The sequence below is a fragment of the Pleurodeles waltl genome, chromosome 8, assembly GCF_031143425.1.
Source record: "Pleurodeles waltl isolate 20211129_DDA chromosome 8, aPleWal1.hap1.20221129, whole genome shotgun sequence".
Lineage (NCBI taxonomy): Eukaryota > Metazoa > Chordata > Amphibia > Caudata > Salamandridae > Pleurodeles > Pleurodeles waltl.
In genome coordinates, this window is record NC_090447.1 from 544024989 (window position 1) to 544039148 (window position 14160).

Below are 14160 nucleotides of genomic sequence, written 5' to 3' on the forward strand. Positions count from 1 at the left end.
AGCGTCAGCACAAGTCGGCTTTGTGCACGGGCCGTCTCCAGCCGGCCCGTCACATACACTCCCCCTAGTGAGTGGCTGATAGAGATGCTCTGCCGTTGGATATCGTGATAGAAAGTCAGCATTTGCCATTTGGGTACCAGGGAGTGTTGTATCTGAAAGGAGAAAGGCTGAAGTGAGAGGAACCATTGCAGAATACGGGAGTTAGTGTCTTTATTGTGGGCGACCCAGATAAGGGGAGCATGATCGGTCATTAGGGTAAAACTCCTGCCCGCTAGATAGTATCGTAGAGACTCCACCGCCCATTTAATTGCCAAACATTCTTTCTCTACTGTGGGGTAGTGTTTTTCCCGAGGAAGGTGTTTCGGACTTATGTATACAATGGGGTGTTGAGTCCCATCGTCTTGCTCTTGGGAAAGCACTGCCCCAAGACCCACATCTGAGGCGTCGGTTTGCACAATAAATGGTTTCTGGAAATCCGGACAACACAACACGGGTCCGGACATCAGCGCTGATTTTAGTATTTCAAAGCTTTGTAGTTCTGAATCAGAGAGAGGTGGTAGGGTGTTTGGACATGATTTCCTTAGAAGGTTAGTAAGCGGTCCTGCTAAAGTGGAGAATTGGGGAATGAATCGTCTATAGTAACCTACGAATCCTAGGAAGGCCCTTATATCTTTCTTCGTACGTGGGAGGGAAATTTTCATGATGGCCTCTATTTTCTCTACTTGTGGTCTGACCTGTCCTTCTCCCAGGATATAGCCCAAATCTTTGATTCTTGTGTGTCCCAACCTGCATTTCTCAGGATTTGCCATTAGGTTAGCCTTTCTTAATGCCTGTAAGATGTCACCTAAGTGTTTCAGGTGGTCCTCCCATGTCATACTATACTGTATATTACAATATCATCGAGATATGCTGCTGCATACTGATGATATGGTCGTAGAATCCTGTCTATGAGTCTCTGAAATGTGGCTGGAGCCCCATGAAGTCCAAACGGAAGGACTGTGAATTGATAGAGTCCGGATGGGGTTGTGAAGGCGGTCTTTTCTTTATCCTCAGGTCGCAAGGGTATTTGCCAGTACCCTTTTGTCAAATCTAAAGTGGATATATACCGGGCCTGACCTAATCTATCAAGGCATGGGGTATGCGTCAAACTGTGACAGGTCGTTGACACGTCTATAATCCACACAGAAACGGGTGCTGCCATCAGGTTTTGGCACAAGTACCACAGGGGAACACCAGGGGCTGGTCGATGGTTCAATAATGCCAGCTTCTAACATGGATTGCACTTCTTGTTCTATGATTTTCTTTTTTGCTTCTGGGATACAATATGGACGCTGGCGGGCTATACTACCTGCTTTTATACAAATGGTATGCTGCACTAATGCTGTTCTACCTGGTGTCTTTGAGAAGACATCTCGGTTGTTATCTATCAGCTGGGTGAGCTGCCTGCGATAGGGTTCTGTGAGTGCTGGGTTTATTTGAGGGGGAGGGTTCGTGGAAAAGGAAGGGTAAGGGATCTCATCGTTTGTGTCCTGTGTGATGTACCTGACAGGCTGCTCACACGAGGGTTCCTGCCATTTCTTAAGTATATTAATATGATATATTTGTTATCTTCCTGACCTTTGGGGTATGGCCAGTTTATAAGTGGTGGGATTGATTTTTTTGAGAACATCGTGAGGTCCCTTCCACCAGGCTAATAGTTTGTTTTCACAGCTAGGTAGCAAGACTAACGCCTTGTCTCCTACCTTCAAACTACGATAAACGCTTTTAGCATCGTACTGTTGTTTTTGTTTCATCAGGGCCTCTCTTAGGGTGGTGTGGGCCTCTTCCCACACCGTATGGAGATTTTCTCGTAGTTCGCGGGTATATGTCAAGAGGTCCTTCACCTCTTCTTCTGTTTCTTCCCATTGCTCAGCCAGCATTGCTGCCAGGGTACGGGGTTGTCTCACAAATAACAACTCAAATGGACTATGTCCGGTGGAGGTCTGAACATGTGTTGGAAAATGGGTTATTGGTAAGGGCAGGTAGGTACCTACACTTAGCAATAGGCCACTAACCTCCACTAAGGTCCAGTTAGGTCTCAGTAAATTAAACCCAGCTCAACCTTTGGTAGCTTGGCAACAAGCGTCAAGGCTTAACTTAGGAGACAGAGTGTAAAGCATTCAAATATCACAAAACAGTAATTAAATAAAACACAGGAAACAGTTTAAAAATCCAAAACCAATTTATAAAAATAGAATATATTTTTATCTTTAAAATGACACCAAAACGAATAAAATCAGATAAGGGGAACCAGAGATATGAATTTTTAAAGAACTTTTTTTTTTTTAGCGCGTAGAAACAAAAAGCGCCAATCGGGTCATTTGGTTGCACCTCGACCGAGGCAAAGTCAAAGTTTCAGGCAGACCGCGATGGAGCCCTGCTCAGCTACAGGCCACGGGAGGCCTCGGTTAAAAGTTTACATTCACACTTAGGCGGTCATTCCAACCGCGGCGGGCGGCGGTAGCCGCCCGCCTGGCGGGAACCGCCGAATGACCGCACCGCGGTCAAAAGACCGCGGCGGCCATTCTCACTTTCCCGCTGGGCCGGCGGCCGACCGCCAAAAGGCCGCCCGCCGGCCCAGCGGGAAAGACCCAGCAACGATGAAGCAGGCTCCGAATGGAGCCGGCGGAGTTGCTGGGGTGCGACGGGTGCAGTGGCACCCATCGCGATTTTCAGTGTCTGCAAAGCAGACACTGAAAATCATTATGGGGCCCTGTTAGGGGGCCCCTGCACTGCCCATGCCAGTGGCATGGGCAGTGCAGGGTCCCCCAGAGGCCCCACGACACCCGTTCCCACCATCCTGTTCCTGGCGGTAAAAAACGCCAGGAACGGGATGGCGGGAAGGGGGTCGGAATCCCCATGGCGGCGCTGCAAGCAGCGCCAACATGGAGGATTCCCTGGGCCAGGGGAAAACCGGCGGGAAACCGCCGGTTCCCCTTTTCTGACCGCGGCTTTACCGCCACGGTCAGAATGGCCCAGGAAGCACCGCCAGCCTGTTGGCGGTGCTTCCGCGGTCGTTGGCCCTGGCGGTCGGTGACCGCCAGGGTCAGAATGACCCCCTTAGTCTCTTTTTCGAAGATTTTCTTCAGTGGGACGAACCTGCCAGTCCAATCCGACCTCCTGGAGCCCTGCTCCGGATACGCGATGCGGGAATCCTCGGTGGAGATTTTTACCTTCGGACTTAGTCGTTTTTTCAAGGTGAAAATCCTTCGACTGGGTTAAACCTGGATCTTGATCCGACGTCCATGGAGCCCTCCTCGGATACGCTGGCTCCCGGTCAACTTTTTACCTTCGGACTTAGGGGGTCATTCTGACCCTGCGACCACGGAAGCACCGCCAACAGGCTGGCGGTGCTTCCTGGCCAATTGTGACCGCGGCGGTAAAGCCGCGGTCAGAAAAGGGAAACCTTTCCCCTGGCCAAAGGAATCCTCCATGGCGGCGCTGCAAGCAGCGCCGCCATGGGGATTCTGACCCCCTTCCCGCCAGGATTTCAACGGCAGGAAGAGGCTGGCGGGAACGGGTGTCGTGGGGCCCCCTAACAGGGTCCCAGCAAGATTTTCATTGTCTGCTTGGCAGACACTGAAAATCGCGACGGGTGCCACTGCACCCGTCGCACCCCAGCAACTCCGCCGGCTCCATTCGGAGCCGGCTTCATCGTTGCTGGGTCTTTCCCGCTGGGCCAGCGGGAAAGTCAGAATGACCGCTGCGGTCATTTGACCGCGGTGCGGTCTTCTGGCGGTCTCCGCCCGGCGGGCGGCGCCCGCCGGGGTCGGAATGACCCCCTTAGTCTCTTTTTGGAGATTTTCTTTACCGGGACGAACCAGCAAATCAGGCCGGGTCGCGGTTGAGGCAAGCCGGCTAGAGTTGCCGCGGCGGGTCGGTCCCTCTATGGAGCTGTTTTTCAAAAGTTGTCCAAACTTCTCCAAACTTCTGGGGCTTCTCCCAGATGTCCTCGTAAGGTTCTTTTGAGGTCCACAGCTCACCCCAAGGGTCCAGAAGTTCCAAGATGGTCCTTGGGGGGTGCGGACTACAACTCCCAGAATGCACCTGGCGCAAACTCCTTTTTGGCCACTGGACAGTGGTCAGCTGGTCGCTTTCTTCAGGAGTTGGTGCAGGAGACTCTGGATAGCAATTTTTCACCTGTAGCAAACAGGGAGTCCCTCCTTGAACCAGTTGAAGCCAGGCAAAGTCCTTCTTGTGGTGAATCCCAAGTGTGCAGCTGGTGCAGTCCTTCTGAGTGCAGGTTCAAGGTGCAGGCCAGGGGTCCAGCAGGGCAGTCCATCTTCTCCTTTGGTTCTTCCTTGTTGGAATCTGATGGGGATCTGAGGTGTGGGTGCAGGAGCAAGTTTTATCCTTGCTCCTGGGTGAAAAGCAGGGGGGTCCTGGTTCTCCAATCAGGTGCAGGGTCCTTCCCCCTGTGATGACCACTTCCTGGGAAGTGTGCCAAAAATCAATCCCAGGAGGCAACATTCTCTAAAAATCCATCATGGCTGAATCTGATTTTTGGAGGTTACATCTGGCTGAGCCCACCCACTGGTGTGGCTAAAAATCATAAACACACCCCTCTCCTGCCCTCTCCTAATCTAATCAAGGGGGCACCAAGTTGTCTGGGTGTCAACACCAGGACAGTGGGCGCTCTACAGGCATCTAGAATGCAAAAACCCAACACTCGCAAAATAAAGTAATTTATGCATTGTGATGATATGTTATTGTTTAAACTTTTGCATTTCAGAATTCCATCCAAAAGATTCATTTTTAAGGTGCTTATAAATACTGAACATTTACAATGTATTGCTGCAGACATTCAGAGTGTGTTAGGGTGTGGTCCCTTTCCAGGGCCTTCTGGAGACTTTCCCTGCAACATGCCTGGGCGTGGTTCTAGGCTGGGCCAAGACTCTATAAAAGAGAGTCAGCCCAACTTCCAGTGCTCACTATTCAGAGGTCCTGGTGCAGAGCAGCAGCTTCTTCCTGAGCTCCTGCCCCGGCGGCCTATTTGGATTTTCCAGTCTTCTGCACTCATCTCTCATTGGTGATCACTGTTTCCAGGCGGTAAGACGGTGTTTGGACATTTCCCAACACCGTAATTGAGAATCTTCATATTTTTGATTTTAATTCTTAAATGAATAACAGATTACTTGTGCGCTGCAATTTTTTGACATTTGTATGGTGGTTTGCAAATAGGGAGGACGCGCAATTTATTCCATAAAGATTTGACTTCGTTATTACATTATTGTTCATTGCGCGCTGATATCTCTTGACATTTACATGATGTTTTATGAGTTGGCAAGACGTGCAACTCGTTTCTTGAGCATTTAACTTTGTTGTTCATTGCGCGCTACCTTTTCTTGACATTTACATGGTGGCATTCGAATCGGCGAAACGCGTGATTCACTTCTCGTGTGTAATTCATGCTGTTCATTGTGCGCTACCATTTTCAGGCATTTACATGGTGGCATTCGAATCTGCAACACGCGCGATTCTTTCCTTGAGTGTTTTTTTATTTTATTCATTGTGCGCTACCATTTCTTGGCTTTTGTATGGTGGCATTTGAATCTGTAAGACGCGAAATTCTTTCCTCGTGTATAAATAATGTAAGTTACTGTGCGCTACCATTCCAAGACATTTTCTTGGTAGCATTTCAAGTTGACACGTCGCGTGATTTATTCCTTGAATCTACGTTGTGTGATTTCATGGTGCACAAACCTTTATGGTGTTTAATACTCATAAAAATCTGCAATGTGCGCAATTTACTTCCCAATGTTTTTTTCTGAGATGAACACAACCATACCAGCGTTCTAGATGTAATGCTGTGTGTTCCTGATATGTATTCCTAAAAGGAGATTCATATGGTTGTTTAGAAATTGCTCAGAGTGTTTCCTGATTCTCATGCCAAAGAAAGTACTTGAATCTGAAAGTCCTATTTAACTTTTCCTGTTTCCTCCTCAGGTATTCGGTCATCTAAAGCCTAGTCAGTTTTAGGATTATTCTAGGGTTGTTCATGTTTTTTCGGAAAAGACGAAGCTTAGAGTTGTAGCATGGTACTGATTTCATGAGATGTAATTTTGATGTTGTGTTTTAACCTTTTGCTTCCTACAGGTCTCCTTCCCAGCTGTTCCCGTCCTAATCCCCTTTTCCCCACTTGGACTCTCTTAGACTCTGTGATAAATCTAATCAGAGTATTGGAGCTGACTTGTGGTGGAAGTGTTGGGAACGTGCACGGACCCCGAGGATCTGGTGACTCTGACACTGGGGTTACAGGATGTGGGGGTGTTGCTGGTTGCTCCAAATGTCCATCTCTGCCTTTGAAGACCAGTTTGGCAGCCCTCCCCCGTCCTGCCTCACCATCTGCTGAGGGGAGATTCCTTCCCACAGGCACATTCCTTTGTGTGAAGCCAGGCCACTTCACACCTCATCAATGCAGCTTGGCCAAGCTGCTAGAGGCTGGCCAATCAGGGCACAGCAGCAAAAGCAATGCAGGGCTGAAATTGGCAACTTTTCAGGTAAAGTTTAAAACTCTTTACCTGAACAAGTTATATTAAATCTAACAACTGGAAGTTGTGGGATTTATTACAACAATTAATTTGATACCAAATTATTGGTATGCATCATTTAAGGAGACTTTAAAAATTAAAATAAAGTCTCCCCATTCTAGCCTATGAAGGCCATTTACTACAATGAGGGAAAAACGAATTTGGCTGTTTTTACCTCAACAAGGCTTATAAAACTATTTTTATAAAGTCCCTGCTTATAGTTACATGGCACCCAGCCCTAGGGGTGACTTATATGTAAAAATAAGGTAGTTTAAGACTTTGGAACTACTTTTAATTCCAAAGTCGAATTTGCATATAACTTTAATTTAAAAGCAGCCAGCAAGGCAGGCCTGCCTTTAAAATGACACTGGGCACCTCAGCAGTGCACCTATGGGTGCACTACCTATGCTATGGTCCCTAAACCTACATGCCCTACCATATACTAGGGACTTATAGGTAGGTTAACTTAGCCAATTATAATTAGCCTAATTTGCATATCCATTTTACACAGAGCACAGTCCCTGGGACTGGTTAGCAGTTCCCAGGGCACCATCAGAGTCAGGAAAACACCAGCAAAAAGTGAAACATGGGGGCAAAAAGTTAGGGGGCCTCTGCAATCAGCCCTGTTTTCTCACAACATGGGTGCGTTTGGCGTATAGTACTAGAGTTTCTTCTCCCAATCTTTTCCGGCTTCGGAAATACTTTTTCTAAGTAGGGATTTAATTGTCTTATTATACCTCTCAACTAATCCATCTGTTTGGGGATGGTAAACAGATGTTCTAATTTGTTTAACCCCTAGGGAGCGGCTTACCTCTGTCATGAGTCTTGACATAAATGGGGTCCCCTGGTCGGTGAGAATTTCTTTCGGAAACCCCACCGTGGAAAATAATTCTATCATTGCTTGTGTAATGACTTTTGTGTGCATGCTGGGGATGGGTATAGCCTCAGGATAACGGGTGGCGTAATCGACTAATACCAAAACATATTGTCGTCCTCTTACCGAAGGTGTTAGGGGTCCTATAATATCCATCCCTACTCTGTAAAACGGAGTTTCTATGGTAGGAAGGGGTTGAAGGGGAACTAGTCGGTGTGGAGAAGGGTTAATGATTTGGCATTTTGGGCAGTCGGAACAATGTTTACGTATCTCCCCGAACACTCCAGGCCAATAGAAGTGCCGCAAATCAAATCAAATCATAAATATTTATAAAGCGCGCTACTCACCCGTGCGGGTCTCAAGGCGCTAGGGGGAAGGGATTACTGCCGCTCGAAGAGCCAGGTCTTGAGTAGTCTCCGGAAAGCGGAGTGGTCCTGGGTGGTCCTGAGGATGGTGGGGAGGGAGTTCCATGCCTTGGCCGCCAGGTAGGAGAAGGACCTCCCACCCGCCGTGGTGCGGCGGATGCGAGGGACGGCGGCGAGAGCGAGGTTGGCGGAGCGAAGAGGACGGGTGGGAGTGTATAAGCTGAGGCGGCGGTTGAGGAGTTCGGGTCCCTTGTTGTGGAGGACTTTGTGTGTGTGGGTGAGGAGTCGGAAGGTGATCCTTTTGTTGACGGGAAGCCAGTGCAGGTGTCTCAGGTGGGCGGAGATGTGGCTGTTGCGGGGTATGTTGAGGATGAGGCGGGCGGAGGCGTTTTGAATTCGTTGCAGACGTTTCTGGAGTTTAGCGGTGGTTCCTGCGTATACTGTGTTGCCGTAGTCCAGGCGGCTCGTGACGAGGGCGTGGGTCACGGTCTTTCTGGTGTCGGCGGGGATCCAACGGAAGATCTTTCGGAGCATGCGGAGGGTGAGGAAGCAGGAGGATGATACGGCGTTGACTTGTTTGGTCATGGTTAGAAGTGGGTCCAAGATGAAACCGAGGTGGCGTGCGTGGTCTGAGGGGGTCGGTGCGGTGCCAAGGGCCGTGGGCCACCAGGAGTCGTCCCAGGCGGTCGGGGTGTTTCCGAGGATGAGGACTTCTGTTTTGTCTGAGTTCAGTTTCAGACGGCTGAGTTTCATCCAATCTGCAACGTCTTTCATTCCATCTTGCAGGTTGGTCTTGGCGCTGGTGGGGTCCTTGGTGAGGGAAAGTATCAGTTGAGTGTCGTCGGCGTAGGAGGTGATGATGATGCTGTGTTTGCGTACGATGTCGGCGAGGGGACTCATGTAGACATTGAAGAGTGTCGGGCTGAGCGAGGAGCCTTGTGGGACGCCGCAGATGATCTCGGTGGGGTCTGAGCGAAAAGGTGGGAGGTAGACTCTTTGGGAGCGGTTGGAGAGGAAGGAGGTGATCCAGTCCAGGGCCTGTCCTTTGATCCCGGTGGAGCGGAGGCGGGATATTAGGGTTCGGTGGCAGACGGTGTCGAAGGCAGCCGAGAGATCGAGGAGGATGAGGGCGACTGTTTCTCCGTTGTCCATCAGGGTTCTGATGTCGTCTGTGACTGAGATTAGGGCGGTTTCTGTGCTGTGATTGGCTCGGAATCCGGACTGAAAGGGGTCGAGTAGGCTGTTGTCTTCAAGGAAGTTGGTAAGTTGCTTGTTGACGGTCTTCTCTATGACTTTGGCGGGGAATGGGTGGAGCGAGATGGGGCGGAAGTTCTTCAGGTCGCTTGGGTCCGCCGTAGGTTTTTTTAGTAGGGCGTTGACTTCAGAGTGTTTCCAGCTCTCGGGGAAGATAGCAGACGAAAACGAGCTGTTGATGATGGTCTGGAGGTGCGGGGCGATGATGTCGTCGGCTTTGTTGAAGATGAAGTGTGGGCAGGGTCCGAGGGGGCACCGGAGTGGATGGAGTTCATGGTGGCTTTGGTCTCTTCCGTGTTGATGTGAGTCCAGGCGTTGAGGGTGATGGCTGGGGTTGTAGGTTCTGTGGTGGTTGGCTGGGTCTGGTGTCCGAAGCTGTCGTGTAGGTCGGTGATCTTATGATGGAAGAAGGTGGTGAGGGAGTTGCAGAGGTCTTGTGAGGGCGTGATGGCGTTGGCGTTGGCGTTAGGGTTGGAGAGCTCTTTGACAATGTTGAAGAGTTCTCTGCTGTTGTGGCTGTTTTTGTCCAGTCTTTCTGTGAAGAAATTTCGGCGGTCATTCCAGCAGGAAAGCCCCTGCAACGAGGAAGCCGGCTCCGAATGGAGCCGGTGGAGTTGCAGGGGTGCGACGGGTGCAGTGGCACCCGTCGCGATTTTCACTGTCTGCAAAGCAGACGTGAAAATCTGTATGGGGCCCTGTTAGGGGGCCCCTGCACTGCCCATGCCAGTGGCATGGGCAGTGCAGGGGCCCCCAGGGGCCCCACGACACCCGTTCCCGCCATCCTGGTTTTGGCGGTGAAAACCGCCAGAAACAGGCTGGCGGGAAGGGGGTCGGAATCCCCATGGCGGCGCTGCTTGCATGGAGGATTCCCTGGGCCAAGGGAAAACCGGCGGAAAACCGCCGGTTCCCCTTTTCTGACCGCGGCTTTACCGCCGCGGTCAGAATAGCCCAGGAAGCACCACCAGCCTGTTGGCGGTGCTTCCGCTGCCCTCCGCCCTGGCGGTCACAGACCGCCAGGGTCGGAATGAGGACCTTCTTTTGGCGGCGTGGATCAGTTGGTGGTGTTCGCAGGTAGCGTTCTTGAGGGCAGACATGTTGTCTGCGGTGTGGTCCTTGCGCCAGGCTTTCTCGAGGGTGCAGCAGGTTTTCTTTGATTCCTTAAGGGTGTCGGTGAACCAGAGAGGTTTTTTGGTGTTGGTCTGTCTTGGGAGGCGTCTGAGGGGAGCGAGGTTGTCTGCGCAGTTGGTGATCCAATTCGTGAGGCTGAGGGCTGCGTCGTTGGGGTCGGAGGAGAAGGTGGGTTGGTTGTCATTGAGAGTGGAGAGAAGCTGTTCCTCGGGGATTTTGTTCCACTGTCGACGTGGGATGGGTTGTGTGCGGAGGTGGCGAGTCTCGCGTCAGAAGGTGAAGTGGACACATCTGTGGTAGGTGCAGTATATAGCTGAGGAGTGGCTGAAGGATATGTGGTTGCTGGCGGAGAAGATGGGGTCTAGCGTGTGTCCGGCGATGTGGGTGGGGGTGTTCACCAGTTGCTTGAGGCCGAGGTTGGCGAGGTTGTCGAGCAGGGCGGTGGTGTTGGGGTCGTTGTTCTGTTCCAGGTGAAAGTTGAGGTCACCGAGGAGGATGTAGTCGGGCGAGGCAAGGGCGTGCATGAAGATGAAGTCAGTGATGGAGTCGCTGAAGAGGGCGCGTGGTCCAGGGGGTCGGTAGATGAGAGTTCCTCTGAGTGTGGTCCTGGGGTCGGTGTGGATCTAGAAGTGCAGGTGCTCGGCGGCGAGGGGGGTGTCTTCGGTGGAGGTGGTGATGTTGATGGAGTCCTTGAAGACGATGGTGATTCCTCCACCTACGTGGTTGGTGCGGTCTCTCCTTGAAATCTTGTAGCCGTCGGGGATGGCTATGGCGATGTCGGGGGCCGAGGAGGCGTTCATCCAGGTCTCACTTATGAAGGTGACGTCCGGTGCGGTGGAGTCCAGGAGGTCCCATAGTTCAACGGCGTGCTTGTGGACAGAGCGTGCGTTGATCAGGATGCATTTGAGGTGGTTGTTGTCGCGTGGGCTGGCGGGCGTGGTGTTTTCGCAGTGGAAGGTGAGTTTGCAGGTGTGACATACGAAGGGTCCGTGGGTGCGTTTCGGGTTGGCTTGGAAGCAGGTGCTGGAGCGCCCCGGGTTGAGGGCGTGGAGGGTGACGGGGTCGTAGCGATGCTGCGTGGTTTGGGAGTGCTGGTGGCCAGGGGTCGTGGCGCTGGACGCAGTCCAGGCGCGGACGGCCGCAGACGGGCTTGCCTTTGACGCGCCAGAGGCGCGGCCGCGCAGCGGCCGCCATCAGAGGGAGGAGTGGGGAAGGAGGGGTCAGCTGGGGGCGGGGGGCGGGAGTGGGGCGACGAATGGGAGCAGGGGGGGCGGGGCGAGCAGGTGGTGGCGGCGGGAAAGCGGAGGGTGGGGGGGTCAGGTAGAGGGGAGAAAAGATAGGGGAGGGGGGGTTTAAAGGTGGTGGGGAGTTAGGAAGAAAAGATAGGAAGATAGGGGAGGGGGAGTTACAGAGGTGGAGGGGAGTGAGGAAGGTCAGAGAGAGGAGTCAGGAGCAGAAGAGAGAGGAGAGAGGAGAGAAGAGCCAGGAAGAAGGTAAAGAAGAAGAGGAGCGAGGAGCAGAAGAACAGAAGAGAGAAGAGCCAAGAAGAAGGTAAAGAAGAAGAGGAGCAGAAGAACAGAAGAGAGAAGAGCCCAGAAGAAGGTAAAGAAGAAGAGGAGCGAGGAGCAGAAGAGAGAAGAGCCAAGGAGAAGGAAAGAAGAACACAGAAGAAGAATACAGATGAAGAACACAGAAGAAGGACAAAGAAGAAGAAAGCACACGCAGGCCGCGGTGCAGAAGAGAAGGAAGAAACACAGATGAACTACAAAGAAGAAGAATACAGATGAAGACAGAAGAAAGCACACGCAGGTCGCGGTGCAGAAGAGAGGGAAGAAACAAAGATGAAATACACAGAAGGAGAGCACAGAAGAAGAACAAAGATGAAGACAGAAGAGAGAACACGCAGGACGGGGTGCAGGGAAGAAAGAAGAGCACTGAAGAAGAACACAGATGAAGACAGAAGAAAGAACACGCAGGACGGGGTGCAGGGAAGAAAGAAGAACACAGATGAAGAATACAGATGGAGAGCAAAGAGGAAGATCAAAGATGAAGAGGGAAGCAGGAGAAGAGGTGAGTAGCGCGGGGCAGGGCGAAGGGCTGAGCGGGGGGAGTTCTTACTGTGGTTTCGCAGGACTTGCTTGGAGGGTTAAGGAGCTTGGGCTGGTGGAGCTGCAGCGGCAGGGGGAGCGACCTACCCTTGGGTCAAGGGTCGCTAACTCTGTCGCACAGCGGCCGCCATAAGAGGGAGGAGGGGTCAGCTAGGGGCGGGAGTGGGGCGACAAATGGGAGCGGGGGCGGGGTGAACAGGTGGTGGCGGCGGGAAAGCAGAGGGTGGGGGGGTCAGGTAGAGGGGAGAAAAGATAGGGGAGGGGGGTTTAAAGGTGGCGGGAGTTAGGAAGAAAAGATAGGAAGATAGGGGAGGGGGGGTTACAGAGGTGGAGGGGAGTGAGGAAGGTCAGAGAGAGGAGTCAGGAGCAGAAGAGCAGAAGAGAGAGGAGAGAAGAGCCAGGAAGAAGGTAAAGAAGAAGAGGAGCGAGGAGCAGAAGACCAGAAGAGAGAAGAGCCAAGAAGAAGGAAAAGAAGAAGAGGAGCAGAAGAACAGAAGAACAGAAGAGAGAAGAGCCAAGAAGAAGGTAAAGAAGAAGAGGAGCGAGGAGCAGAAGAGAGAAGAGCCAAGGAGAAGGTAAAGAAGAACACAGAAGAAGAATACAGATGAAGAACACAGAAGAAGGACAAAGAAGAAGAAAGCACACGCAGGCCGCGGTGCAGAAGAGAAGGAAGAAACACAGATGAAGTACAAAGAAGAAGAATACAGATGAAGACAGAAGAAAGCACACGCAGGTCGCGGTGCAGAAGAGAGGGAAGAAACAAAGATGAAATACACAGAAGGAGAGCACAGAAGAAGAACACAGATGAAGACAGAAGAGAGAACACGCAGGACGGGGTGCAGGGAAGAAAGAAGAGCACAGAAGAAGAACACAGATGAAGACAGAAGAAAGAACACGCAGGAAGGGGTGCAGGGAAGAAAGAAGAACACAGATGAAGAATACAGATGGAGAGCAAAGAGGAAGATCAAAGATGAAGAGGGAAGCAGGAGAAGAGGTGAGTAGCGCGGGGCAGGGCGAGGGGCTGGGCGGGGGGAGTTCTTACTGTGGTTTCGCAGGACTTGCTTGGAGGGTTCAGGAGCCTGGGCTGGTGGAGCTGCAGCGGCAGGGGGAGCGACCTACCCTTGGGTCAAGGGTCGCTAACTCTGTCGCACAGCGGCCGCCATAAGAGGGAGGAGGGGGGGAGGAGGGGTCAGCTGGGGGCGGGGGGTGAGAGTGGGGCGACGAATGGGAGCAGGGGGGCGGGGGCGAGCAGGTGGTGGCGGCGGGAAAGCAGAGGGTGGGGGGTCAGGTAGAGGGGAGAAAAGATAGGGGAGGGGGGGTTTAAAGGTGGCGGGGAGTTAGGAAGAAAAGATAGGAAGATAGGGGAGGGGGGGTTACAGAGGTGGAGGGGAGTGGGGAAGGTCAGAGAGAGGAGTCAGGAGCAGAAGAGCAGAAGAGAGAGGAGAGAAGAGCCAGGAAGAAGGTAAAGAAGAAGAGGAGCGAGGAGCAGAAGAACAGAAGAGAGAAGAGCCAAGAAGAAGGTAAAGAAGAAGAGGAGCAGAAGAACAGAAGAGAGAAGAGCCCAGAGGAAGGTAAAGAAGAAGAGGAGCGAGGAGCAGAAGAGAGAAGAGCCAAGGAGAAGGTAAAGAAGAACACAGAAGAAGAATACAGATGAAGAACACAGAAGAAGGACAAAGAAGAAGAAAGCACACGCAGGTCGCGGTGCAGAAGAGAAGGAAGAAACACAGATGAAGTACAAAGAAGAAGAATGCAGATGAAGACAGAAGAAAGCACACGCAGGTCGCGGTGCAGAAGAGAGGGAAGAAACTCAGATGAAATACACAGAAGGAGAGCACAGAAGAAGAACACAGATGAAGACAGAA